The sequence below is a fragment of the Leucopleurus acutus genome (assembly GCF_964270905.1).
Source record: "Leucopleurus acutus genome assembly, chromosome: 16".
Taxonomy (NCBI): Eukaryota; Metazoa; Chordata; class Mammalia; order Artiodactyla; family Delphinidae; genus Leucopleurus; species Leucopleurus acutus.
This window is the reverse complement of record NC_139158.1, coordinates 37,950,551-37,977,804: the sequence shown is the minus strand read 5'-3', so window position 1 is coordinate 37,977,804 and position 27,254 is coordinate 37,950,551. Positions and strand designations below refer to the sequence as shown.

General features: G+C 61.8%; 1 protein-coding gene across 1 annotated transcript in view; it reads left to right on the top strand.

The window, feature by feature from the left end:
* The window catches only part of CACNA1H (calcium voltage-gated channel subunit alpha1 H), a gene marked incomplete at its 3' end in the record, with an annotated part of 62,564 nt that overhangs the window by 8,717 nt on the left and 26,593 nt on the right, over window positions 1-27,254 (top strand). The window lies entirely within an intron of this gene.

Below are 27,254 nucleotides of genomic sequence, written 5' to 3'. Positions count from 1 at the left end.
TGCCTGTCTTGGCCTTGATCTCGGTGGTTCCTGTGACCATAAGGAGGTTCCCACCTGTCAGTGGGTCAGGACACCCACGTCCCCTGAGCCCCGTGTGGAGTGGCCCAGGCCTCTGGAGCTGTGTGCACACCCCGGGCTCTGCCCTCGGTGCTGGCCCGGGGGTGGGGTGGGATCAGGTCCTTTCTGGCCTTGGGGAGCCCCTGAAGGGGACGGAGAAAAACAGACGTGAGGGTGGCAGCATTGGGGCCCCCTGCCCTATGCTGGGGGCATCATTGCAGGCCCCAGGAGAGCAGCCAGGGCAGTGGGCGTGGGGGGCCGGGAGCAGCCGGAGCAGGCAGGGTGGGCATTTAGGGTGGACAGAGTGTCAGGGATGGGGGTGCAGCATCCAGGGTGTGGCTGTGCGTGTGCCCATCGTCCTCACAAACTGGCGCATGTAGGCTAGTGCACTGGCTGGAGTGTGCCCAATTCGTGTCCACCCAAACCTCAGAATGTGACCTCACATGGAGGTGGGGTCTTTGCAGCTGCAGTCAAGTTAGTATGAGGTCAGATTGGGCTGCGGTGGCTCTCAAGCTGATGACGGTTTCCTCCTAAGAGGAGCTGACACGGACGCAAGGAGAAGCCGCGTGAAGGTGGAGGTGGATGCTGGGTGAGGTAGCCACACGCCCAGGAAGCCCAGGGCTCCTGAAGCCACCAGAGGCCGGGAGAGGCCTGGATGGATTCCCCCTCTCAGCCCACAGAAGGATCAGCCTGCTGATACCCTCATCTCGGACTCCTGGCCTCTGGACCGTGACAGGAAGAATTCCTGTAGTGTAAGGTCCCCCGGTCTGTGGTGCTTTGTTTCGGGGGCACCTCCCTAGCTCACACACCTGGGCTGCACACCCGGGCTTGCTCCCTGCTGTACCCCCAGAGGAAGAGGCAGGAGATGGGGACAGGCTGGTGGGATAAACCATGTCAGCCATCCCGGGTCTGCCTCTCCATGAGGAAAAGGGCCTCCTGGGGAGAGGGAAAACCAACCGTGAAATTGGTCATTTGGTCAGACCTCCAGCGGTTGTGTCTCTGGGGTTCCTGAGGGGTTGCCCTGCTGGGGGGTTTCCCTGAGGAGGTGTCCATTCACGATGTGGGCCTTCAGGTCTTTTCTGCTGGATGGAGGCTGACATCCTGTCCCTGCAGGAGTCTGGGACCCTCACTCAGCCAATAACCCTATGCTGTTGGGGGCTTTTGGGGGCTTTCCTGCTGCTTCTGGGGGTAGTTCAAGTACAGCAGCTATAGAGGGAGTCCCTGGTGTCCAGCCTCACCTGGCTCTGATCTGAGACCCTCGGCTGGGCCCAGGGCATCCTGCAGGGTGCAGCAGGGATGGACAGCGGGCGATGGGCCAGATTCCCAGCTGGGTACCCGCTCTGGCCTATTCAAGGCTCTGGGGCTGTGCTTGGCTGCGGAGGTGGTGGGGATGGGGAGGCAGTGGACACGCAGACAGATGAGACCCAGGCCTTGCTAGGGCTGAGGCCGACTACGGCGGGCCTGGGGGATGGTCTGCCAGGACTGGGGCATGCAGGCTGAGGCGGGTGGGTGTGAGCAGTGGGGGTGGGCCCCGGGGTGCCTGTCTGAAGGGTGGTGGGGGGCAGGGACGTGGCGTAGAGGCAAGGAGACAGGTGTGGGGGGCAGCTGATGTGGACAGAGTTTCGGGGCCTAGGAGTGCCTCGGGTGGTCTCCTGAGAAGGGGGAAGCCGGGAGGGTCCACGGAGCCTCTGACCTGTGCCCACTGCTTTCTGAAGCCTTGGCCCTGCCTGCCACAGGTCCAGGAGCGAGCCTGGGAGCCTGCGGGAAAGTACAAGGGTGGCGATGGCCTCTCCCAGCCAGGTGCGTGCCATGTAGCTCACCCCGTGCGTCCCTTTGTCTTTCAAGTAGCCACCAGGCGGCCGCAGTTTGATGAGTCAGCCTGCATTAGCGCCTCGTCAAGATGGACGAGGACATGTCCCGGGTCCTGCTGGCAGGGCAGCCTCCCGGCTCTGGCCGCGGAATGGGCCTGCTGCGTCCCCGTGACTGGCCGCATTGGCCAGCGTGCGCTGTGCCTCGGGCATGACGGGCTCGGTGCTCCGGGTCTGTGGGAGCACCCTCCAGGCGCTGGTCTCAGGGTCATGTGGTTCGGTGGGGGTTCCAGGACGTGAAGGATGCCCCACACAGGGGTGCAGACCGTGGAGGGGGCAGGGGGTGCAGGGTGGGCCCCCGGGGGGGCGGGAGACATGAGAGCTAGCAGCAGGTGGGGGGGCCATCTGGGGTGGGACTGAGGGGGAAGGAGGCTGGCCAGATGTGGAGACACAGGTTTCCTGGGAAGGACCCCGCCTAGCCCCCCATTCGCAGAGCGCAGTACTGTGAGTGCTTGGAGGCAGGGGCAGGGGGTGGGCACCATTGTCCTGAGGAATGTTCTAGAAGCTAGAAGCAGTGTTAGGATTGGCCATCCAGTGGACCTGGGCAAAGCACACGAAGCACATCCCTGGGCCGCAGGTTTACGTTTTAGAAGCCGGGCTTCCTGGCATTCTTTCCTTGCTGTTCCAGAGCCATTAAAAAACCTGCCATTGAAATCTGGGTCGCTGGAACAGGACGGGAGGGCAGAACCAGCTCAGGGACCTGCGGGCAGAAGCAGGTGCCCTCGGGGAAGGGGGTCTGGCCTCAACCTCCCCTCCCCTGCTCCGTTCAGCGCTGGTCACAGTCCAGCAGACTCCTGGGCATCGATGTTGGGGAGGGGTCGCCTGGGCACCGGGGCAGAGAGAAGGGGTGTGTCTGGGATAGCTGGGCTCCTCCTGAGAGTATTCTCGCCACCCCCAGCCTGGCTCCAGGACCCGGGGGCGTCTGCACCGCACCCTGCCTCCTGGGGCTTCTCTTCCTTCCTGAGGTTCGGAGCTTGACCTGCCCCTTCCTCCGTGTGGCTCCCAAGTGAGTGACTGGCCACGTTTTTGCTTCCCTCACCCTCGTCGGGTGTGAGGGGCTCAGAACAAGCCTTGGGGCCCCTCGTCACCCATTGTCACCTTCCTATGCTGCGACCACTCCTCGGCCGTCCTGCAGATGCCACCAGGCCATGTGTCCCATCCCCCGATTCAAACCGAGCAACCTGGACTGAGTGATAGGGATTCCCCGCGTTTGTGTGTTTTCTCACTCAGGTGTCACCAGGACTCGGGGTGGGCAGGCCGTTCAGTGTGGCCAGGATGGGGTGGCCAGGTCCTTCCCAGGATGTCCCTCGCCCTGGAAGGCCATGCTGGGCTCTGGGTCACGTTTCTGCACGCAGCAGATGGAAGGGGCCTTTGGGTCAGGCACCTGCTCACCTCTGACCTTGGGGCAGAGGAACAGTGGTGAAGAGGCTCACCGCACTTGCCGTGGGGGGCCCTTCACTCTGTCTCAGCCCTGGGCGGGGGAACTTCAGCACCTGAGTTCTGTCTACGGATGAGGAAACTAAGGGTCAGAGTGGATCCCTGCATGGCTCCCAGGATTCGGAGCTCAAGGCAGGCTGACCCAGACGCCTGCTTTCTTTTAGTTTTGTTGAGATGTACACACATAAAGTGCTTCGTTCAGTGGTCTTTGTTATAGTCAGAGTTGTGCAACTATCACTACAGTCAATTTGGGAACTTTTTCATCACCCCAAAAGGAGACCCCGTCCCCATCAGCAGTCAACCCCCTCCCTCAGCCCCTGGCACCCACTGGCCTGCATTCTGTCTCTGGATGTGCCTGCTCTGGATGTTTCACAGAAATGGAATCTCATATAAGTGACCTTGTGTGTCTGGCGTCCTTCACTGAGTGTGTGTCCTCAGGACTCATCCAGGCTGTAGTGCGATGGTGCGTCACTTCTTTTAGGGCTGATGCGGTGGGACGTTGTGTTCCTATTCACCCGTTGGTGGATGTGGCTCTTTGCACCTTTCAGCTGCTGTGAGTGGGGCTGCTGTGAGCGGTCATGTCCAAGTTCTGTTGGGCATGTACCCAGGAGCGGAATTGCCCGGTTATGCAGAACCGCATCAGATTGCTTGAGATGCCAAAGCATTTTCTGAAACATTGCCTACTTCCTACCCCTTTGCGCCCTGGACTTGGGTCTCTGAGCCAGTGGGTTTGCAGCAACCTTCGCGGTAGTCCCCAAGAAGGCAGCCTTTGGGCACCGGACACCACACCCAGCCCGTGTCTGAGCCCACAAGTGAGCAGGACTCCCCTGCCTGACCTCCTGAAGATGCTCCTGGGGTGTCCCCCTGGGAGGCGGGCAGAAGAGGGGTCTTGGTGGCCTCCTGGGTTGAGCAGCCTTTCTGATCTGGATCTCCCTTCGATGGACCTTCCAGGCAGGGCCATCGGAACCATGTGGCCTGCCAGTCACTGCACATCCTGGCGCACAGGCGGGCACACGGGTGGGGTGGCGCCAAGCCCTGGGCCGGGTGGTGCCAGGCTGTGGGTGGGAGTAGCTGGTGTGTTTGCCCGGCATCCGTCCCTCCAACAGCCCTCTGGAGAATTTCAACACCCACACCAGGAATAAAAAAAAATTATTAATGAGCTTGGCGCGGTTGCCATGGGAACCTGTTGCTAATGAATCTCTGGGGTTTCCTTTTACCTCTGCAGAGCAGCTCGAGGCCCAAGCCGCGCTCCCAAAGACGACATGTTTCCGACTAATCAGGTTGCCGTGGCAACGCCTGTCACTAATCCCCAGCTGGGCTCCTGGTTTACCGGCTTGGCCTGAGTTACATAAAGCGATTTAGCACATTGAGGGCTGCTCCAGGATTAGAGACCCCTTGGCCCACCCACCCAGCGCCTTGGACACCAGTCTGCAGGGTGTCCCTGCTGCCCACCGTCCTACCTCCTAACAAGGGCCATCCCTAGGGTTCCCCAGACTCAGAATTCTAATGGAGGCGCCAGAGCCCGTGGCGTTTGGCGTTTTGTTAGAAGCCATGGAGGGTCGGATCTTTGCTTGGTCCAGCATGTGTGCGGTGCCCGGGGGCTGGCACCAGTAGGTGCTCATTGAATGCCAGGGAGACCAGCGGGTGGAGTGCTCATGGCTGGGAGCTGCCTCATTCCCAGGCAGCCTGGGGCCCCAGGGCCAGTACCCATGCCTCTGTCTGCCCCAGGCCTGGTGAAGGGAGGACATTCTAGCAGGAGCATGGGCTCCTGTACCCGAGCGATGGACCAGAAGCCTGGGGTGTGTGGTGGGAGGTGAAGGTGGAGTCCACCCTGTCATGTGATGGGAAGGATCCCTTGGTGACCGTCCACACCCTCAGCCCACTCCCAGGAGTCCACATGGTCTGATCTGCTCGGATGCCAGCCTGATGCCCAGGACTGCACGCAGTGGGCGTCTGCAGTGGGCATCAAAGACCTTCCTGTTTTGTTTCTCCTGCTTGAGTATTTGAGGCACTACTGTGTGTGTGCCTGTGTGCAGGTGCTGGCGCGGGGATGGGAAGTGCATGGATCCCACTCTCAGTGGTCCTTCTGTCTCCCTGGGGGCCCGGATCTAGGACAGGGTCAGCCATGCTGGGATGCACTGTGGACCCCCCACCGACCTGGGTGGGGAGGCTATTGGACTTGGGGTTTGGGGTCTCTCTCCCGTGGCTGTTGGGCACCTTGCAACTGCCCAAGTGAGTGCTGGCTAGGAGGCAGGTGGCCCTTTCCCTGGTCACCCCCTATAGCTGCAGGTGGGGAGGGCTTCCCGGAGGAGGTGGTCTCCACAGAGCCCTGATAGCAGTGGGGTAAGAACAGGGTCCCAGTCAGGGTGATGCCCAGCATGTCTGTGGACCCCGATTACCCTGAGAGCCCCTCCGACGCCAGCTCAGGGGTCTGCTGGGGGCACCAAAGCCCGTGAACTGCTGAGCACACCCTCCCTCACCCCCTTAGTCTGGAGCTGCCTTGTTCCAGGGCGTTTGGGACACCCTGAGCCGTGCCTTCTGAATTAGCCTGCTCAGGTGGCCATGCGGCTTAAACCACACAAACATGTTTCTGGACGTTGAGAGCAGGGCGTGGGCAGGGCTGGTTCCTCCTGAGGCCTGTCTCCTTGGCCTGTAGCTGTCTTCTCCCTGTGTCCTCACATGGTGACCTTGTGTGCGTGTCGGTCCTGATCTTTTCTTACAAGGACATGGTCTGGATTAGGGTCCAACCCAGTGACCTCTTTTTTTTTTCTTTTTTTTAAGAAATTTATTTTATTTTTGGCTGCGTTGGGCCTTCGTTGCTGCGCACGGCTTTCTCTAGTTGCGGCAAGTGGGCTTCTCACTGCAGTGGTTTCTCTCGTTGTGGAGCATGGGCTCTAAGCACACGGGCTTCAGTAGCTGTGGCACGCAGGCTTAGTAGCTGTGGCTCGCAGGCTCTAGAGTGCAGGCTCAGTAGTTGTGGTGCACAGGCTTAGTTGCTCCGCGGCATGTGGGATCTTCCTGGACCAGGGCTCGAACCTGTGTCACCTGCATTGGCAGGCGGATTCTTAACCACTGCGTCACCAGAGAAGTCCCCATTGACCTCGTTTTACTTTATCTCTCTAAAGACCCCTGCTCCAAATACAGCCACATTCTGAGGTCCTGCGGGCTAGGCTTCAACATAGGAATTTCCAGGGGAGGCCACTCTGCCCATAGCACCTCCGCAGAGGCCCCCAGGCACTGGCTGGGCCCTCCCTTGATCTCTAGGGTTCTCTGGTCTTTCTGAGACCCAGGCAGCCCCCCTGGGGCACGAGGCAGAGCTCTTTCAGAGGGGAGCTTCCCCCACACCCTGCCGACAAGTGGTTCCCAACCCTCGTGGGTGCCTCCAGCCACAACCCCTTGGTTAGCCCTCTGCTGCTAGCCTTGGGGCCCCTGGCAGCACCCCACTCTGAAGCACCTGGCCAGTGAGGGTCTGAACCACAGACCTGAAACAAGGCCCACGGAGCTGTGCTTGTCCTGTGCCACAGCCCCATGGGGCCCTGGTGGAGGGGAGGCAGGGGCCACGGGACATTTGTTCTGAGAGGAGAGGAGGCTGGGGTCCCTCCCTGAGAACAGGGCCACAGCCTCATGGGGTCCTGGGTGGTGGGGTGGGGTCTGGAAATTGTTCCAGTTCCTCCGGTGAGCGGCGGCAGGTGGACGGATGGACAGGCGGAGGGTGAGACCCCGAAGCTTGAGTGGTGTCTTGTGCTCACTGCCAGGCCATCTCACACACAGGGTGTCCCCTCCCTGGGCTGACACCACAGGCCGAGGGTCAGCTGTTGGATTGGAGGGTTGTCCCCTGGAGTTTGTAGCCACCCTGGGCTTGTCACACAGCAGCCCCCTCCTGACCACGTGCTCCTGCTCTGCTCTCCAGAGTCCCCGAGCCAGACAGGTTAATGCCTGGAGTGACCGCAGCCCCACACGGAGCCATCCACACCTCATTCATTACCCAGCAGTGCCCAGGGTGTGCGGGGCCCCCATTCCTCTGTGTGGCTGCCGAGGTCTTAGTCCAGCTGCTCCGGCAATGTCAGGTTTCCTTCTGGAAGGAATGTCATCTCACCTGTTGGTGGAGGTGCTGACCAGAGGCAAGAGGGCTGGGCGGCCGTGCCTCCCTCATGGCCGGGGCATCCAAGCAGAGACATTGGGTGAACAGCCTGTGGAGGGTTGTCTCCAGGGGGCTCTGCAGGCCCTCCCAGCCCAAGGCGGGACAGGGCAGAGGCAGGCTGGATAGTGTTTGGGGTCAGATGCCCAGTGTCCACTCTGGCCATCTGGGTTCTGCGGGTCAGCCCCCCAGGCCGTCTGTCACTCTCACAGTAGCTATGCCCTGAGGTGTGGCCGAGCTCATGTCTGCTGGCCCTTTGTGGCTGGGTGGAGGGGGGGGCCACGGGCCCGAGGTGCCCCCATGACTGGCCAGTGACTTCCTCTGCGTGCTGCTAGAGTAGGCAGATCTCTCGGCCACTGTTCCCCAGACACGTGGCCTGTGTGGGGGTGTCAGTTCAGGGATTGGAGTAGCCCGCGTGGCAGCGGACACCCCAGGGAAGCATCTCCTTCCCGGCCTGGGGCAGACCCAGATGGTGGCTGTGCAGGGGGCACTGTGCAGGGGGCACTGTGCAGGGGGAGGGGCTCTCAGGAGCCCCCCGCCCCTTCATTGCTATTCGGCCCTCCCAGCTCCCGACATGCCACCTCCTCCCACCTGGGCCTTGGTCCTACGTCATCTCTCTGGACCCCCGCAGGAAGGTGGCGTCCTCTGGACCAGCCGCTTGGCCCACAGGCTGACCCACAGTGGAGCGGGCAGCCTCTGGCCCCACGCCTGGCGGCTGGAATTCAGGAATTAGCCCCTAAGTTCTGTTGAATGTCTGATGCCTGGAATTCCACCGTGGAGTGCACTCTGTCCCAGGGCTGCACCCAGTTCCAGGCAGGCCCACCCCCCACAGTCCCCCTGGGAGCGGGTGGGCAGGAAGCTGGGGGAGGTGAGCCCTGGAGCTTGGGGCAGGGGGTGCAGCCCTGCCCTCCATGGGGCCCCAGGCAGTGCTTGAGGGTGGACCTCTATGCCCAGCACACGCCAAGGCCTCTCCCGGGGCCAGGGTCGGGGCAGTGGGGAGGGTGTTCAACGTTCCCAGAGCCCCCCCCCAACACACACACACAAACACACACCCATCGACAGCTGCAGGGGTCCCCATGCCTGCCGTGTGCCCAGCTTCCTTCTCAGGGGCTCGCAGGAGGCCCGGACAGGGTGGCATGATTCTGCTGGGGGCTGGGGGCACAGCCCCCACTCTGTGCCTGCCAGTTCAACCTGGCCCTGGCCTGGGGTGAGCGGGTTGTGCGGTGTTTGACCTGCTCCCCTCTGCGTGGCCCAATCCTGCAGAACCACTTTGGGAAGTTCGGGGCTCCAGGAGGAGGCCGGGGTGTTTCCTGCACGTTTGAAATACGGCCGGCCTGCGGGCTGGTGGGAGCAAGCAGTGTTTTAATTCCTAATTTAGACTGTTTATCTGCAGAGCTCTGGAGGCGGGGCCGAAGAGACAGTGCCCCGCCTCACCCCTCCCAGGCGCCTCCCACCTCCAAAGTGCTCCAGCTGCCTGGTGGGCACGGGTGGGGGGCTGGCTTCTGGACCCCCCCGCCGCCAGTCCCCTGGTGGCTTCCTGGACGGCCGTCTCTGCACCGTCAGCTGGGCACCACCCGCCCTCCACGAGGGACGGCCCCCTCCCCACGCCTTCTGGGCCTTTCTCTAGGAGTTGTGAGGAATCTGAGGCCCTGCAGACTCAGCTGTGGCCTCCTCTGAGTTTTACTGTGAAAGAGTAAAAGAGGGACTGGAGAAATGGGGGGAGGCACAGGAGGAAACCTGGTTGGGGAAAGCAAGCCTGCATCACCCCCCACCCAGGTCCCCCCACCTTGTTAACGACTGCCCCAGGATCAGTGTCGTCTCTCCCACTTAATTAGAAAATACATTTATTTCACTAGCCTTAACAATCTGGTTAAGGCCAGGCTGGCTTCCTGGTTGCCATGCTGACTGGGTTTGGACCCCTTCTGACGTCCCTCCCTCACATCCTCTGTGGAGGGGGCTGGGCAGGGGGTTGGCAGGCCCCGGGCCGGGACCCCTCTGCTGGCGGGGGACCCCAGTAAGCACCTGCTCTTGTCTCCTGTGTGAACCTCTGTATTTCGTCTTTGTTGCCGTGGTGTCCCCTTGCCTTGGGGTGCCTGTGAAATGCTTACTACTCGTGGGAACTTACGGCTGGGAGGGCGCTGGGCCGAGTGTACCCCTCATGCTGCAGAAGGCAGCATGTGGTCACCCTGGGGTCTGGGGGCCTGAGGGGCTGCGTGGGCCAGTGTGGGGCATCAGGTGTCCACGAGGTCATAGAGGGGTATGAGGGTGAGGTCCAAACTGGGGGGCTGGTGACAGCTTTTCTTGGAAAGGCCATCTGGGCTGGGGGAGCCAGTCCTGGCCTGCTGGAGGCTTTGCAGACCCCACAGCTGCCCCTCCAGGCAGCGAGCCTCCCCTCGGCCCACCTGCTGGCCGCAGCCCCCAGGTCCACCCCATCCAGAGCCAGCTGCCAAATTCCAAACCCTCAGACCCCTGATCCTTGGCCTCATGGAAGCTTCCAGAAATGGGGGAGGGGCTCCGAAACGTACCTTCAGTGTCGGAGTGCGAAGGACACCTCCCGGGGCTTCTTCTGCAACCCCAGGCTCTGCCAGGCCCCCCAGGCCACCCTCCAAGCCCCCATCCCTGCAGTGGGGCCTGGTCCACCTCCCCCAGGCAGCACGTGGCACCGGCTCATGGCAGGAACCCGAGACATGGGAGCAGCAGGTGACCTGCGTGCTGGGAGCTTGGGGATTTCCTAATTAAAGGATTTATTATGAAAGCGCCCGGCGTCCTCCGCTGGGGCTTCCTGTAGCCACGGAGACAGATGTAGCCTTGTGGGGGCAGGGCGGGCTGTGGGGGTCCCTGCCCCGGGAGGGTCCACCTGTGGGAAGGGTGGGGTTTGTTCCCTGCAGAGAGGCCTGCTGAGCCCTGGGTGGCCGGGCGGGGGTACATCTGGGATACTCTGGGCCCCAGCCAGCCCTGTGGTGACCTGCTCAGGCCTTGGGCAGATGCAGGAAGGGGGGACCTCGGGGTGCACGGGGTAGGGCCACTGACCCACACTGGGTGTGGGAATGGGCCTTTGTGTGGCCGGAAATGCTTCTGTCCCCTGTGGGTGTTGGGGCGTGTTTGTTCCTGGGGCGGGTCGGAACCCAGGGGTGACCTGTGGAGGGGCAGGGCGCCATAGGGAATTCATGAGAGGCAGTGGGTCCAGGACCTGGGGGTGGCGGGCCCAGTGGGCCCAGAAGGAAGCCCCCTGTTGGGGGGGGCTGGGGGGGCCTCGCAGGTGGCAGGGGTGGGGAGGGGACATCCTTCAGAGAGTGGGAGCCACTGGCATGGTGGGGCACCCAGACCCTGGGGTTGCCGGCTGCCCTGTTCTTCAGCCCCTGAAACAGAGGTTCCCGAACTCCAGGGCCTTGTGATTAATTGAAGCCCCCAGGGAGTCTCTGCATTGGGGCTCTGTCCTGCTGTTTATCTTCTTGGAATTTAGAGTTGAAGAGATTTAGAAATGGCTGTTTAGTCATTCATTTAAAACAATAATGAACTCATTAGTTATTAACATAGCATTTCCTTTTATGAAAAATGTCTATATTTTCTGAAATGTAAAAATTTATCCAGAAAAGGGCCGTATTTAGGGTTTTGCAGGTCTCTTGACCGCCTGGCCTGATGGAAGAACCAGAGACAGCCGATCCTCTGCTCCGTGTGCCCGGGGGCGCCAGCAATGGAGGGGTGGGCCCCTGCCCCACCAGGGACAGCCAGCCTGGGGCAGCAGTGCTCACCTGAGGGAGGATTCTCCAGGCTCCTTCTGAAGGTCCTCTTCTTGGTGGGGGTGCCATTGGGGTCCCCGCATTGCAGATGAGACGTCAGGCCCCTCCCCCACTGCACCCACGGCCCCTCCCCACCCACACCTGTGGCCCCCTCCCCCAGCAGGGGCACCAGCCCCTTCCTGGATGTGTGGCGGCAGTGGCAGCAGTGAGAGTGGACAGCCCCACTGTGCGGGGGAGGGGAGAGGCACCCCATTGTTGGTTTCCTTTTCCTGCCAGTTTCCAAGAATTCTGCTCCAACATAATGGATCGAGTCATTAAAGGGATCGATGCAGATGCTGGCGGCTGGAGGGGCGCCAGGATGGGCGAATCAGCACGCTGCACGGCTGTGAGCTCCCCAGGCCCAGGTCTGCGCTCAGGGGGCTGCTGGGCAGGTGGCAGCTGGTGGAAGGTGGTCACCACCACCAGCCCGGCCTCCAGCTTGTGGTGGAAGGTGGGGCCACGGGACCAGGGCCTCCTGTGCGTGTGGTCCATGCGTGTATGTCTGCACACATGCATGTCCTGATGAGGCTCCCCTTTGTTCGTGACTCAGAGGACAAGGGTCCTACTGTCTGCATAGCTTCTGTCCACAGCCCCACCTGATGTGAGGCCCTACTGTGTGCATAATCAGTTGAGCGTGAATTCCTACTGTGCGCACAGGCCTAAATCCAAGCCCCGCGTATTGTAATTTGAGGTCCTGCTGAGTGTGTGATCCCATTGGGAGTAAGGCCCTACCCCTGCTGTGTGCATAGGTGTACCTACCACTTGAAGTCTGCTGTGTGCAGGGGTCTCCCGAGGGGCTGCCCTTAACTGGGGGGGTGAGCAGGGTGTGCTCTCAGGAGGCCCAGGAGGGCCCCTCATCCCCCAGCAGGTGTGTGCGCACCCCGTGAAGCCCCAGTTGTGGGGTGGGGAGGGGGTGTCCCACAGGACCCTTGCTCTTCATTATCCGATGCTGTGGGGGGCGGGTGAGGAATGTGGTCAGGAGGGGTTGCCTCAGTGACTTGGTGTCATTGGCCCCCGTTCTGCCTGCCCGGGCCCTCCTGTCCCTGCTGCTCTGTCATCCCCCACCCACTCCCATTCCAGGCCTGGGCTGGGGCTGGAGTGCCCCCAGATGGATCGCCTTGCTGGCACATGTAGCTGCTCGATGCATCACCTGTTCACTGTCCTCTGCCTGCCTCCAGGCAGGCTGCCCCTGTCTGTTCACTTGGTCCAAGGACCTGGAGTAGTCCCTACACACAGTAGTTGCTCAGTAGAAGATTGAGTGAGGCAGAGGAGCTCTTGGGCTAGTTCAGGAAACTTCCTGGAGGAAGAGCCCTCGGCATGGGTTTTGAGGGATGGATAGGAGTCTTCCCAAGGCAGGAAGGTAGATGGGTATTGCAGGCAACAGACTTACTGGGACTGGACCCAGGAGGTCACATCAGGCAGGTGTGTCCCACTGCCTGCGTCACAAAGGGTCTGGGTCCTCCCCATTGCCCCATCATCCCCGCCCCCCACAGCCTGGGCTGTGCCCCTGGGTCCTCTGTCTACACCTGGCCTGGGGCTACCATGCTTCAGGGACATCCTGTTGGCTGTCCAGGGGATGGTGTCCCTGTGGCTGGGCCGCTGCCCCTCTGGTCAAGTGGCATGCCCCATTCGTGGGCTCCCATTTGGTGCTTTCCACTTCCCTGCAAATTGGCCAACATAATGGCTCAGTTGGGTTCTCAGCTTAAAGAATTTCAGCCCATTAAACGCAAATACTGTGCCATTTGAAATGTTTGTGCTGGGGCCCGCCCCTCTGATGGTATTGAGCGCGCGCCCCCCCCCCCACAGCTCTAATTAGCATCTGATGGAGCTTGCAGTGCCATCCCGCCCCCCATCTGAATGTCTCCCACCCTTGTCTCGGCGTGTGGGGGTCCTGGGGGTCCCGGGCTGAGCACGTGTTGATGTTTTGGAAACGCCGCAGCCCCAGACCCCACCTGCCTGTGCTCGTGGCTTTTCTGGAAGCTCTGAGGGCCCAGCTGTGCGTGGCCTGCCTGGGTTGGGTCTGTTGGGTCTGGGGGCCTGTACCTGTAGAGTCGGCGGTCGGCCACCTCTGCCTCTGGCAGCACAGGGAGCCCTCTCTGTGTGTGTGACCCAAGGTGCTGGGACTTCCTGTGGGATGAGGGGAAGGCAGCTTTGGCACTGAGGGTGGGGTGGGGCCACACCAGAGACTGCTGGCCCAGCTGCTCTGGGAGGCCAAGGGTGGGGTCTTCAGTGGGGCAGGTGGCCCCCAGTCGTAGGCAGCAGGAAGCAGGGACCAAGTCTGTGTGTCTGGGAATGATTCCAGACACAAGAGCTTGGGACAAGGGACACAGGGTTGAGTGTCCACTGGGGCCTGGGGCTGGGCCAGGCCTGGGTTCTCTGTGACCTGGTAGGTGACGTGCCCTGAGCCTTGGTTTATCCACTGGGAAAACTTCAGTGTTGGGAGGGCCCCCCGCAGCAGGGGAGTCCCCAAGGTCCAGCTGTCTGTCTGGGCGACCAGAAACCGCCTCCCCCACCAAGCCACTAGGCCAAGTCTCTTCACCCAGCTAATGGAGCTTATGGGACAGGGCATCACAGCCATGCCGCCCCCCCCCGCCCAGGAACTCCCAGCCAGGGGACAGGAAGGGTCTCCCAAGTATGCGGTGGCACTTGCTGTATTTGTCTGCACGGGGTGACTGTGACAAAGCACCACAGACAGGGCAGCTCAAACAACAGATGTTTATTTCCTCCCAGTCCTGGAGGCTGGACGTCCAAGATCAGGGCTGCTCTCTCCCGAGGCGCCTCTCTCTAGGCTAGTAAAGGGCTGTCTCCTCTGTCCTCACGTGGCCTTCCTTCAGTAGGTATCTGTGTCCCAATCTCCTCTTTTTATAAGGTACAGTCAGATGGCATTAGAACCCACCGTAATGATCTCATTTTCCCTTCATCACTTCTTTACAGATTCATCTACAAATAACAATCACATTCTGAGGTCCTGGGGGTAGTGTATGAATTAGGAGGGGCCACAATTCAGCTCACACCAGGGAGGGCTGGGGGCCGGGGCCAGGAGGGGTCTCGAGTGAGAGGGAACAGCCCATGGGGGTATCCAGGCGGGGAAGGTGACCACGACCTGGGCCAGAACGTGACCCTCACACTTGAGGTAAACGTGACTCTGACCCATGGTCAGGACTGTGTTCTGTCCAACCCCCACCCCCCAGCCCCGCACAGCAGGGGACCACCGGCCCTGAACTTTGGGCAGGATCTCCAAGGATGCCAGTGGTGGCGGTAGTGTGTAAATGTCATGGTCAGGTGCTGGGCGGAGGGGGAGCAGCGGGGCACCCGGTGGCCCTGGAGGGGCAGCGGCCTTGGGAGGTGCGGGGAGACAGCAGTACTGGGACACTGAGCCCAGGTCCAGTTACTTTCATTTTGAAATTGACTTTCTGAGGGTTTGGGTCTTCTTTTTAAAATGTCACTGCTGTTAATAACAGAGGCAGGGCTGAGGCTGGACACCTGGCATCCCAGCTCTATCCATTTTTACCCAAGATCCTGGGGGAATCTTGACCACCAGAAAGTTTGGAAAGGTGCCCGGGGGCTGGTGGTGAAGGTGTCTAGTCCCATCTGTGGTGGGGCGGGGGGGGCTCCAGGGTACCTGACCTCAGCCTTGAGGGGCCGTTCTCCTGTTCCACACCCCACCCCCACCCCAGAACAGGCCCTGGCTGACCCAGCCCTCAGCGCAGGGAGCCTGGGTGAACCCGGCATGTACCAGGTGCTGTGGGAGAGCAGGCAGGCCCCTGGCAGGCCAGGGCTGGCCTTCCTCCTCCTTAATAAGTGCCCGGTTGCCGGGCAACACTCATGGGGAAGCTGGGTTTGCAGAGAGCCGCCAGCGTGGGGTGTGGGCACAGGGTTGGCGCCTGCTGCGGAGCTGCCCGGGTGCCTGCTGTTGGGGTGACCAGGTACTGCGTGTGCAGAGATACATGTCCACACTTGAGTGTGTTCCCACCACGGTCACCAGGCTTCCCGGGTGTGAGCTGAGTCTTAATACAGAGGGTCAGACTGTGGCGTTACTGTCCAAGTGTGCAGAAGCATGAGGGACTCAGCTGCCGGGGATCCCGCGCTTGGCGGGCAGAGCAGGGGGAGGCCAGGATGAGGAGGGCTGTGGGGGCCCAGCAGGGGGGCCCCAGGTGCGCTCACCCCAGTTCCCCCGTGGGAAGGAGCCTCCTGTAGCCAGCCTTCTGCAGACCCTGGGCCCCCTCTCTGGGGATGGCCTGCCGGCTGAGGGGGCAGGGCACTCCAGACCACGTTCCCATGGAAGGAGCGAGCAGTCCCCCGGGGTCGCTAATTCCGGCCGCGGGCAGCTGTGCAGTGGCGCTGAGGCAGTTATTTCTGGCCTGGAGAATTCCTGCCCAGAGCAGGCCCCACAAGCCTGTCCCTTCAGCGGGGCGGTCATCTTCCCGAGGGGCCCCTCCTGGCCCCTCCTGGCTCTGTGCCCCCTGCCCACGCCTTTCCCTTCCAAGGTCCATGGGCTGTGCAGAGCCCCCCACAGAGAGACCAAGATGGGCGGAGGTGTGGCTGGAAGGAGGCCTCACCAGCGTTCGATCCCAGGACAGAGGCAGCCTGGGGGACAGTTCCTGAGCCTTCAGCTGCTCCCAGCAGGAGCCACGCCAGAGCCATGACCTGGAGCTCCGTCAAGAAAGCTGGAAATGAGGGAGAGAATAGGGGCTGGGGGTTGGCTTCACTTTCAGGCAGCAACATTCCTTGATGGTGGTGGGGGGGGCGGCGGCGGCTCTGGGCCCCCAGGGCACTTGTGCATGCTGCCACCAAGTGGCTGACGGGGTCTTCACAAGGTTCCATGGCCTACACAGGGGCTTCTTGCCGGCATGGTGATTGGAGGTGGAGACAGGGCACTTTTCCACTTAATTATGCCTTGAAAAACTCCCGAATCCAGCTCTTTATTAAGAGCTGAATAGAGACGTTAGCACTCTTCCTAATTAGCATGGTCCTTAGAATCCCGTGCAATTAGGGAGCTGTGGGCATGTGCTCGGCTCCTAGGTGTCCTGTAGTCCTGGGGGTGGGGATCTTCCTCCCTGAGAAATATGACCGCTAGGCCTTCGGGGCCACCACCTGGAAGATGTGCACGTGTGTGTGTGTGTGTGTGCGCGCGCGCGCGCACAAGACCATGTGTATATGTGTGTGATGGTGTGTGTGCGTGATCATGTGTTTGGTGTACAGATGTGTGAGCGTGTACATGCACAGTCCTGCTCGGATGCACACCTGGACCGTGTATGGCTCGCAGGAACAGGCAGAGTACAGACATGCACACACCCAGCACATGTGTGCCAGGGGCACAGGCTCACTCTTGCTGGGGCCTGGCTTTTGTGGGCTGCACCCGCCCCCTGGCCCTACCTGACTGGAGTCGAGGGGCTGCCCACTGTCCCGTTGCCCTGCTTGCCCTTCCCATGGCACATGGGTGCGGACCACCAGGGTGAGAACAGTGCTTTGCCCGGATTAGCTCAGAAATCTCACAGGGGGTGGGGGTGGGGGTGGGGGCTCTGCGCCCAAGCTGCTCAGGATGACGTGGCAATTCAGACCCAGTGTCCTGGTGCTGGAGACCTGGGTCACATCCTGCAGGCCCGAGTGCCCAGGGGACTGGGGGAGGGGTTCCGTGCAGACCTGGGTCAGAGCTGGCTTCCAGAGGAGCCTCTGGGCACAGCTCCGGAAGCCTCTTAGGGCCGCTGGCCCAGGGAGAAGCTCTCAGGAACACACTTGGGTCCAGGAGGAGAAAGAACGTTCCAGCAGCCTTGGCCAGCCACTTGTGGGGCGGTGAGCTCCCATCACTGGGGGCGGGGGGGGGGGGTGGCGGGCTCCCGTGGGGAGTGGGCTTGCAGCCCCCCAGCTTCCCAGGGAGGTTGCCCTCCCAGGGACAGCTCAGCCCCGAGTCCCCCCCCCGCGTGACCTCGATCTTCAGCTGAGAACAAACAGCTCCATGTTTGGCTGGCTCTCCTCGCTCCCCACCCGGCTGAGTAGAACTAGTGAGTCACACGGGCCCAGACTGTGGTGGGGGGACCAGGGTGGGGGGAGGCCAGATCCCTGCAGCAGGGGTCAGAGCAGAGGGACAGTCAGGGGAGGCCAACGGATGCCGCCTGGGCACAGGGGCCAGGAGAGCCCGCAGGTGGGACCCTCGCCCGCCTTGGTCCTCATGGTCTGCTCCTGACCCAGACCCCTGCCCCGCGTGACCACGGCAGGCCCCTGGCCCCCCGGGACGGAGCAGGAGGAGAGTGGGGTACTGTGCCCCACAGTGGCCTGGATGGATCCTGTTGCTGCGATGCTGGGTGAGCTGCGTCCAGGGAGTTCTAGGATAGGCAGGCAGACCTGTGCTTCCGAGGGGCACGAGTGGCCTCTGGGGACTGGCAGTCGTCTGTCCCCACAGGTGTGGATGAGGGGGCAACTTGGAGCTGCCCATGGAAGACTGGGGCCCTTCCATGTGCAGAGCTGCTGTGGGCAGGGAGGGGGCCGACGGGCCCCTTTTATTTCTAACTTCAAATTACTCTGCCTGCAACTGCCATGAGGCCACACACCCTGCTCCTCACTGGTCCCTTGGGTCCCCCTCCTGCCCTCCCCACTTCTCAGACACTAACAGCATCCCTCTGGACCCCACCCCCTCCCCAAATTAAAACCCTGTGGTGGCTTCCTGTGGGCAGGTGGTGGAGACTGGGAGCTGAACTGAGGGGGTCCCTGGGCTGCGGGAGCCCCCGCCAGCCCTAAGCTGGCCCAGGTCCCCCTCACCTGTTAGCAGCTTGTCGTCATGGCAACGGCGTCAGGGGAAAGGGAAACTTCCTTCTATCATGTCCTGAGCTGCCCCCTCCCTCTCCCCCTCAGAGGCCCCTTGGGAGACCCACCTTGCTCTTTCCTGGCCTTGGGATGGCCGTGCTCAGGCCCTACTCTGGAAGTCCTTCGGGCACCAGTGGCTCCCGCACCCTGTTGGGTTTGTCACCTGACTCTTGAGACAGGTCCTAGATGGCACAGTGGGCTTGAGTCCCTGGCAGCTGGCTTTGTTCTGAGCCCTTGGGGGCAGACACCTGCTCCCCACCAGGCCCTGGAGTCAGGACCCCTCCACGTTAGGAGGATCAGCACACCCTCAGGGGCAGGGGCCCTGCTTCTATGTCCCTGCAGGTAGTGGCCTGGGCACCCCCCAGGGAATGAAGGCAGCTGGCCTGGCTCACCCGCCAAGCTGCAGCTGAGGGGTGTAGCTGCAGAGATGTCTGTGTCCACTTGGGGGGCTCCTGGTGGACGCAGCACAGCTGTGTTGGGGCCCCTTTGCCACCCAGATCCCCTTGTTTCAACCTGCCGGTCTTGGCCATGCTGGCCTGTCTCCCCTGTCTGCAGTCCAGCGTGCGTGAACATGTGCACGTGTGTACACACATGTGCCAGGTGACCCAGATGCCTGTTCTGTCCCACTGTCTGGAGACCCCCAAATCTGCAGGAGAATATCCTGCCCCCGGCAGGGCCCCATCACTGTAGTAGGAACCTTAATTAATGAATTACTTCGCTAACTAATTAGCCAAGAGTGCTTGTGGAAGAACTGTCTCCAGCCTCTGGGGAAGGTGCATGTGCCCTGGGGTGCTGCACTGGTGCTACAAGTGAGACCAGACCCCCAGGCCAGGGCAGAAACGTTCAGGTTTCAGGGGTCTGTCTCTGCCTAGACCCTCTGGCTGCATGTGGAGGCTGGCAGCGGGGAAATGGGCCAAAGCCCACCCTGGGGTGGGGGAAGGCAGGCATACACAGGCCTCCATGCACACCATCTGCCCTCTCAGTGCTGAGGGGGTTCAGTCCCAGGAAGCCCCCAGGCTGCCACACGGGCAGGATACCTGCCAGGGCCCTGAGACCAGGGAGCAGATCCCTGCCTGAGGGTCCAGCCTGAGTCCCTGGAGGTTTGGGCATCACTTGCAGAGGGAGGGGTGGAGACCCCCAGAGGTGGGGATCTGCTGAGGCCCTGGAGTGCAGGCCTGGAGCCCTGGGCCCTGCTGGGACCTGGGGGGTGCACGAAGGGCCAGGCCCAGCCCTGGGGATACCCATGCTGACAGGGTGGATGCCAAATGGCATGGCCTCAGCACCATGTGTGCAGCTGCTGCCCTGCCTTTGAAGGCGGCGGAGGGTCCCCCGTGTCCAAGGAGCCCTGCTCTCGCTTGGTCAGGCTCAGCCCCTGCCTGCTGGGCATCAGCTGCAGCTCCAGCCCCGTCTCATCCACACCCGTGAGCTGCTGACCCTGGGCAACCCTGAGCTCTGGATGCCCCGCCGTGCCCCACCCCTCCCATTCCCACAGGCTGCACTGCCCTTGGGCCTGCCCATGGGAGGCACGTTTCAAACAGCATCACCCAAGATGAAGTTCACATATCATAAAATTAGCCATTATAAAGTGAACGGTTCAGGGACATTTAGTACATTAACAATGTGGCCGATCACTACGTCTCCCTAATTCTGGAATATTTTCTCATCTCAAAGGGACCCCTGCCCACCTTCTGCCAGCCCCTGGCACCCACTGATTCACTGCCTCAGGATTTGCCAGTTCTGGGTGTTTCATACAAATGGAACCATACAAACCATGGCCTTTGTGTCTGGGCTCTCGCTCACCACATTTTTAAGGCGCATCTGTGTTGTCACAGGTGTCGGTACTTCAGTCCTCTTCATGGCTGAGTAACGCTCCAGTGCACAGATGGACCACACTCTGTCCATTTGCCTCTTGGACCTTGGGGTTGTCCCCACGTTTTGGCTGCTGTGAATGGGTGTGTATGTGTGTTAATCACTGGTTTTCAGGTCTTTTGGGTGTGAACTTGGACTGTATGGGGACTTAGGGTTTAGCCGTCTGAGGAACTTCCAGGCGGTTGACTCCTCATCTCCCAGCCTCCCGGGTGTCCAGAGTGGGAGCTGCACTTGGACGGTGGCCATAGGCCCTGCCAGGAGCCTTCTGAGGTCTATGTGAGCTGGTGGTCCACAGAGGGCCCTGCTGGCCAGCTCAGCCATCACCATCCTGCCTGCTCCTCTGGGGGGTGCTCAGAACAGCCTGGGCGGAGGCCATCACAGGGCCACGGTCGTGGGTCTGGGGTGTGTGCCACCGGTCCTTCAGTGGGGTTCCTGCCAGTGTGAGGCTGATTAGGGCATCCTCTCTTGTTAGTGGTGTGTGTATCGGATTTAAAAAAAACAAGAACGCAGCTCCCTGTTCAGATACTGGCAAGGGGAGGCTGTTGTGAGTCTCCTTCCGTGGCAACGTTGGGAGATGTGGGTCACCACCTGAGGGGCAGAGCAGGAGGCCCGTGGTCTCCTGCTGCCCTGGTGAGCATGGGGCTAAGTGTGTCTGCTTTGGGTGGGTGGGTAGCCCCAAAGCCAGGAAACTGGTCTGTCAACAGCCCACACGGACCACAGCGCCTGGACTTCCTGACACCTCACCTTTGTCATTGCACCAACAATGCACGACTACAGTGTCCCCCTTCCTCTCCCCTGCCCTGGCCCCATCTTACCTCACCCGCAGCGGGCCACGTTCTCCCTGCAGTGAGGCTTCTGGACCTTTGCAGAGCTTGGCGTGCACGTTGCAAAGCAGCCTCCTGTGTTGCGCATTCTCCATAACGGGTCCCCTGTTCCCCACCGTGGGCTTTTCCTGCTCCATCGCAGGACGTGTTTGTGCCGATAGGACAGCACTGCCGCCGCCCTCACATTGAGACATTTGACGTGTTGGTCTTGGGATCGCAGATGCTGCTGCCTGGTGTGTGGTGGGCCCACTGCTCCTGGGCTGTGGACCTCAGGGTATCTGGGCCCACAGCCTCGGTGGCTCCGGGAATTGCCCGGTTCTTGGTGAACGTGTGGACAGAGGGGTCAGTTCTGAGGGCCGTGCTGTGCCAAGAGGGGGCCGGTCCTGGGGTCTCCCATGCCTCCCACTGATCCTCTGTCGCGGCTGGCTTGGGCCCCGTGGGGTATCGGGGCCCCGGGGCTGTCGTTCTGCCTCAGCCAAGGCCTTAGGGCATGGGGCGCACTCATGCCCCCTCCTCAGTGGCCCAGGTGGTTCTTCCGCAAGACGCAGGAAGACAGTGCCTCCTCCCCCATAAATAAACGTGCTTTTTTCCTCCAGCAGATTGGAAGCGCAAGGTTGAGTGCTTCCAGAGATGAAACCTGGGGCCACGTGGGCGTGCCGGCTGAAGGTGCCCGGGCGCAGAGCAGCAGGGAAGGGGCGGCCGCAGGGCCCCTCCCCCAGGGCAGGGAAGGTTTTACCCACCAGGGCCCGCCTCCCCGGGCTGTGTGTCTACACGCAGGTCTGGTGTAGGTCCGGTCGGGAGCCCCAGGACCAGCCTGGTGTCCACCCTTCAAGCTGGTCCTCACATCTCCCTGTCCGTTGGGGCAGCTCATCCACACCACACAGGAGGTCACGGCGCTGGATGTTGGGGTGGGTTTGGAAGCCCAGCCATCTCCGGCTCCCCACCCATGCACAGCAGCCCTGAGGGCCTCCCATATGGTGTGTCCAGCTTGGTCCTGCCTGTCTGCTAGGGATCGAAATCACCTAGAGCCACCTCTTTCGTATGTGTGTCCTGGGCCCTGGCAGTGCGGGGAGGATGGGGCTTGGACGGCTGCTGTGGGAATAGGGCATACAGCAGGGGGAGAGAGGGGGTTGCCACGGTGGTCCCAGCTCAAGCCACCGTGGCCTGCCTGGGTGGTGGCCATGGCCATGGTGAGGAGGGCACAGGTGCTGACCCAGGCGTCCTGAGTCGGGGGCTCTGGGCCACCCTACCCTGGGCTCCCATTTTCCTGCTGCCGGGATCCCTCTGCTGCATCACTGGCCTGGGCACGTGGACGCTCACGTGGACTGTCGCGGGTTGGGTGGGCCTAAGGGAGCTGAGCTGGCCCAGCAGCTTGCTACGGGGAGCAGCCAGCTCAGGCCTTCTCATCCTCCTGAGAGCTTTGCCTCTGTGTTATCTCACAATGGCCATGGGGGGAGCATGGCCTGTGGGGTCAAGGCCTCGTCCCTACACAGCCTGTGTGGGGGCCACTGTGACTGGGGGGCCTGACTTCAGCCACTTCTGGAGACCCCTCCCTGCGGCCCTCGAGCCATCGTATTCCCCGTTGGTTTGTGGCTCTGGGTCCTGGAGCGGTGTCTCCTGATGAGGGACGCCCAGCTCCGCTGTCTGTCTCCTGGTGACAGCATCCTGCCCTTCGTCCCGCAGATCCTGCTTGCGTCCTCAGCATCCACAGCATGGGGAAGACATAACGTCCCCTCCCTCCGTGTGTCTGGGGCCAGCAGGGGGAGGGGCCGAATGGCCTTCATCAGGATGAGGGACGGGATGGGGGATACTTTATAGAAGGGGGTCTGGGAGAATCTCAGCATCTGAAAAGTAACTGTTGTCACCCCCGTTTTACAGGTAGGGAAACAGGCTAAGAAAGGGTGAGGGGTGGCTGGTGGTAGAATTGGGGGTCGGGTTCTCATCCCCGGACTCATGGAGTGAGAGATGGCCCATCTGTGGGCCCCAGAGACCCTGAGCCAGCAGGTCTGGGTGGGCTGTGGGCAGCTGCGTAATAATGAGAATTTGGTTTGGGGGGTCCAGGACCACCCTTTGGGCCACACCACCTTAAACCACACAGGCCTCGGGGACCCCCACCCTGTTCCAGGACCCTGGAGGCCACCATCATTGGTGAGAGACAGTGGCATGGCTGCCAGTGGGGTGCTGGCAGCCCCTGACGTGTGCTGATTGGCCTCGAGCCCCTCTGGCCTCCACACACACTCCCTGCACGCCAGCTCCCCACCTCGCGGCATCATAGTGCAGAGATGACCATGTCTGCCCTGCTGCCCTCTGGGGTGGCCCCACTTCCGAGCTGGCTTCCAGGCGGGCCAGTGCCATGTTCCAAGCAGCCCTTGGTGTGCTTTTAACCATCTGGAAGTCCAGGAATAAGAAAGAACATGGAACTAGAAACTCTGGAGTGGTGTGCAGCAAAACCTAGGCCCTGGGTGAGCAGGCCCTCTGGCTGCTGGGCGAGTGCCTCTCCCCAGCCCTGAGCTTGCTGGGACGTGGCCACTTCAGCACCACGGACAGCGGCCACCATCCCTCTTGGCCTCCTGGCCCTCGGGGCCGGGCATCGGATTTGTTTGGGGTGCATTGCTGTCATGGTCTGGGAGACCATGGAGCCAGCACCTGCTCTGCACTGACTGGGGGAGGCTGGCCCACGGGCATGGCTGCTGGGGTGGGAAGGTGGGTCAGTCCTTGCTGAGCCCCACCGAGGCTGCAGAAACGAGAAGGGAGGGAGGAGGGAGGAGACCGGAAGGAGGCTGATGCTGGGACAGGTCGGCCAAATGCTGGGAGGGCTTTGTGGGTGGAGTGTGGGACCCACGGGGGGGTACAGCATTTGAGGGGTCCCTGGACGGACCAGTGCTCTGCTCCCACTGCTGATCCGTGCTCTAGCCCTGGCTCTGGGCTCATTTCCACGCCTCTCTGGGGACCAGTTTCTCACAAGTCCCCAGCCTGGGGACAGGCTGCCCCAGGGAGAGTCACTCCATGCCCCACCCTGCCCAGGCTGGACACCAGGGGCCTGTTAGGCCAGGGGACATCCCTGGGTCCTAATGGGTCAAGGCCTAGGGTGGTGTAGGAACATGGGTCAGGGGGCTCTCTGCGCTTCTTTCAGCCTCTGGACTTGGGCAGAGCCTTCCTGGCTATGGGGTCCCATGGAGAGACCCATGCCCCCAGCCCCTCTGTGTGTGGCCAGGCCTCAGGCAGCACCACAGCCCCCCTGCCGTGCTGGCACAGCCGCCTCTTCCCAGCCACACATCAGCCTGGCTTCTCTGGACCCACAGTGGAAATTGACTCTAATTTGTAGAATTTGGTTCAAAACCTAAAGGATTTTGAATTAAAACTCAGAAAATCCATCTGTGTAATTAAGCCTCCGGAAGTCAGTGGCCTTGTGATGAGAGTCCGGTTGGCACCGCCTGTCCTCAGCTGCCCACACAGGCGTGACCAGGAAACGGCTGTGACGTGTGGGGCTGAACGAGCCCTCCCCCCACCGCTGGCGGATCCCCTCTCTGGGCAGGGCCAGTGGGACCCTGTGCGTGGGGAGCTCCTCCCTGGGCAGGGTGGCTCTAAGTGCTTCTCCTGTGTGCACTTTGCACAGAAAGATGAGCAGGACCCCAGGAGCTCGTCCCTCCCAGGGTGTTTGGGGTGGTGGGGGAGGGGGGCTGGGGTGTATCATAGAATAGTAACCCCAAAGGGGGCATGCTCATGAGGATGAATAGGGAACTTTCTGGGCCGTGCTGACCAGGTTGGTCACCCCAGCCACATGGACAGTGTCCCCACCTCACACACAAACCTGTGCTCATCCTGCTGCATGGGGTCACTGTGGCCGTGGGGGTTGTCCTGAGCCCCTAGGGCTTGCCTCCAGGGCAGGGGAGGCAGGTGGGGCCATGGGGCCAGCGGGGTCAGGAGAAAGCCGAGGTTGGTGGGTGGTTTTTGCTTGTTAGTGGTTTGGGAAGGTATCGAGGTAGGACCCCGGCCCAGGACCTCAAGCTGGGCTATCTTTGCAAGTTGCTGGGAGCCTAGTTTGTGGCTCTTGCTGGAGACTGGGCCCCCCTAGCCCCTGATCAAGTAACGTCTCATGGGTCCTGGCCCAGCCCAGCCCAGGGCTCCAGACATACACTGCACCGTTGAGGACCAAGGTTCTTAGCTCTGCTCAACGCCAGCTCCGGGGTCTACGGTGATCCCAGAGTGAACATGGGCATGGGCCTGGGAGATATCAGGCAGCAGGCTCGCGACACCAGTCTGAGATGAGGGGCATGAAGCTGGTGGAAGAAGGGAAGAGCTGAGGGCTCAGAGGCAGGCTGGGCTGGGCTGGGCTGGGCTGGGCTGGGCTGGAAACCCTGATGCTCCGGGATGGAGCAGGATGTTCGCCATGTGGGAGGTGGGAGCTGGCCCGGCGGAAGCACTCGGGGTCAGGGGAGAGCTCGAAGAAGTGGGGCAAGGAAGGAGGGTCCCAGGACCCAGGAGCAGACAGTCCCCACACCCCCACTGCCTGTATGGGCAAACTGAGGGCCCAGGCTGCTCTGTGCTGTCTCCCTGCAGGGGTTGGGGGGGCCACGTGCCTGCAAGACCAAGGGTCCAGCCAGGCCTGGGGAGCATCTGAGCATCGTGCGCCCAGACCCAGAGCTGCCTGCTCCCTGCTGTGTGGCAGTGTCCTCACTGGTGGGACTGGGGGTGCTTGTCCTTCAGGCATGTCATCCACAGCTTTAGTGTTGAGAACCCACCCCCACTCCTGGGAGACACACAATGACACCCTTGCAGCCCCTCTTCCAGAGGTGCTGTTTGCAGCAGTGAAGGACAGAGGAGCCGTGCGCAGCTCCCAGGGGCTGCAGCCGGCGGGGTCAGGACACGGGGAGAGCTGCGGTGCCCTAGGACTGGCTTCAGTGTGTGGCCTCAGCATCCCATGACACAGCCTGGGACCCACACCCGGTGCCCTCGGGCGAGCCACCAGAGCTCCCAGTCTGTGCAGGGCGGGCTGGGCTGGCTGCCCCGTGGGCTGGCGCACAGTAGGTGCACTATGGGTGTTTGGAGCAGCTTTCGGCTGCAGCTCTCTCCTCCCCCCACCCCACCCACGGGGACCTTGCAGCACCCACAGGCCCTGACTGTGCGCTGAGCCACCCTGCCAGCCCTTCTCGGCCAGCTCCCGTTGCGCTGTCACAGGCCTGTGGGGTTGGGCCCTCAGCGCTGTCTTAGCAGGACGCTGATTTCTGTTTTTCTGCAGCCGAATCACAGCAAAGGCACTTGTTACTGCTGAACCCATTAAGTGTAATTATGGTGCTCTCAGTGGGAACGGGTAATTACATTGGTGGCCCAGTGCCACGCTGTGCAGTGTGCCAAGGGCCAGGGGCTTCAGAGTGGCAACTGTTGGCCCTGCCCTTGCAGGGAGGCAGGGGGAGAGGGGTCTGGGCGGGGCAGGCTGCCGGGCCCCACAAAGGAAGGACACACATGGCCTGGCCTTCCTCCTGCCCTGATCCCGGGGCCTGTACACCTGAATAAGCATGCAGGCCCTGAACCTCCCCAGGCCTTGTCCTTCCCTGACTCCAGTCACAGCACAGCCTCTGCCAGTTTGTGAGGTACCCTTGGCATCAGAGCTCCTCACAGGTGGGGCCGCATGGACCCCTGGCCCAGTGCCCACATGTGGTGGAGCATGGAGTGGGCACTCATGGCCCTGGGACTGACCTTCATTTTGGGGAGCAGGGCCCTGCTGCTTTGGTCACCTCGTTGATCCATGAGATACGCATCCACCTACCCAGCTGGAGGAACACAGGGGAAACGGAGGGGCACCAAGGCTCCAGGTCACACAGCCAGTATGTGCTGCAGCCAAGGAACCTGAGGGTGGATGCGCTGTCCCTGTCATCCTGCTTCAGGCCCCTCAGCGCCGGGCGGGCTGGGGGCTGCAGGGCAGGGTGGGGACTGCAGGACGGGGTGGTCCCCAAGTGGGTAGGTGCAGGGTCTCAACACCAGGTTTCTCAGGCTGTCTACTGACACGCGGTGTTTTCCAAGTGCTGACTTCTCTCTCTTTAAAGGAAAGTCCCCCATCCACCCCGCACCAGCCCAGAGAAGACCTCTGGGGGCCTCCTGCTTGCGCCCTCGCTCTCTCCAGCACAGGGCAGGACAGGCAGGCAGCCCCACAGAAAGCCCGCCTTGGAGGGTGAGGGTGGGTCCCGGTGGGAGGGGGTTCTTGACATGGGGGTGGTGTGTGGGGTACAAGGAATGCCTCCAGGGCCCTCCCATCTGACGGGCACTTACCTGCATCCAGGAGTTTGGGTGAAGCCCCAGTCCCCCAGCTGGGGATCCCCCCCACGCAGCCTATCCCCCATCGGGCAGCCCCTGGGTCACCTGCCTGGGGTGTGGGTCCCTTCCTCATACATGACACGGCCAGCCCACCACAGGGCTCCCCGATCTCCTGATGAGCCAACGGAAGCGAACATGGGGGTGCATCCCTGTCTGGAGACAGCCACTG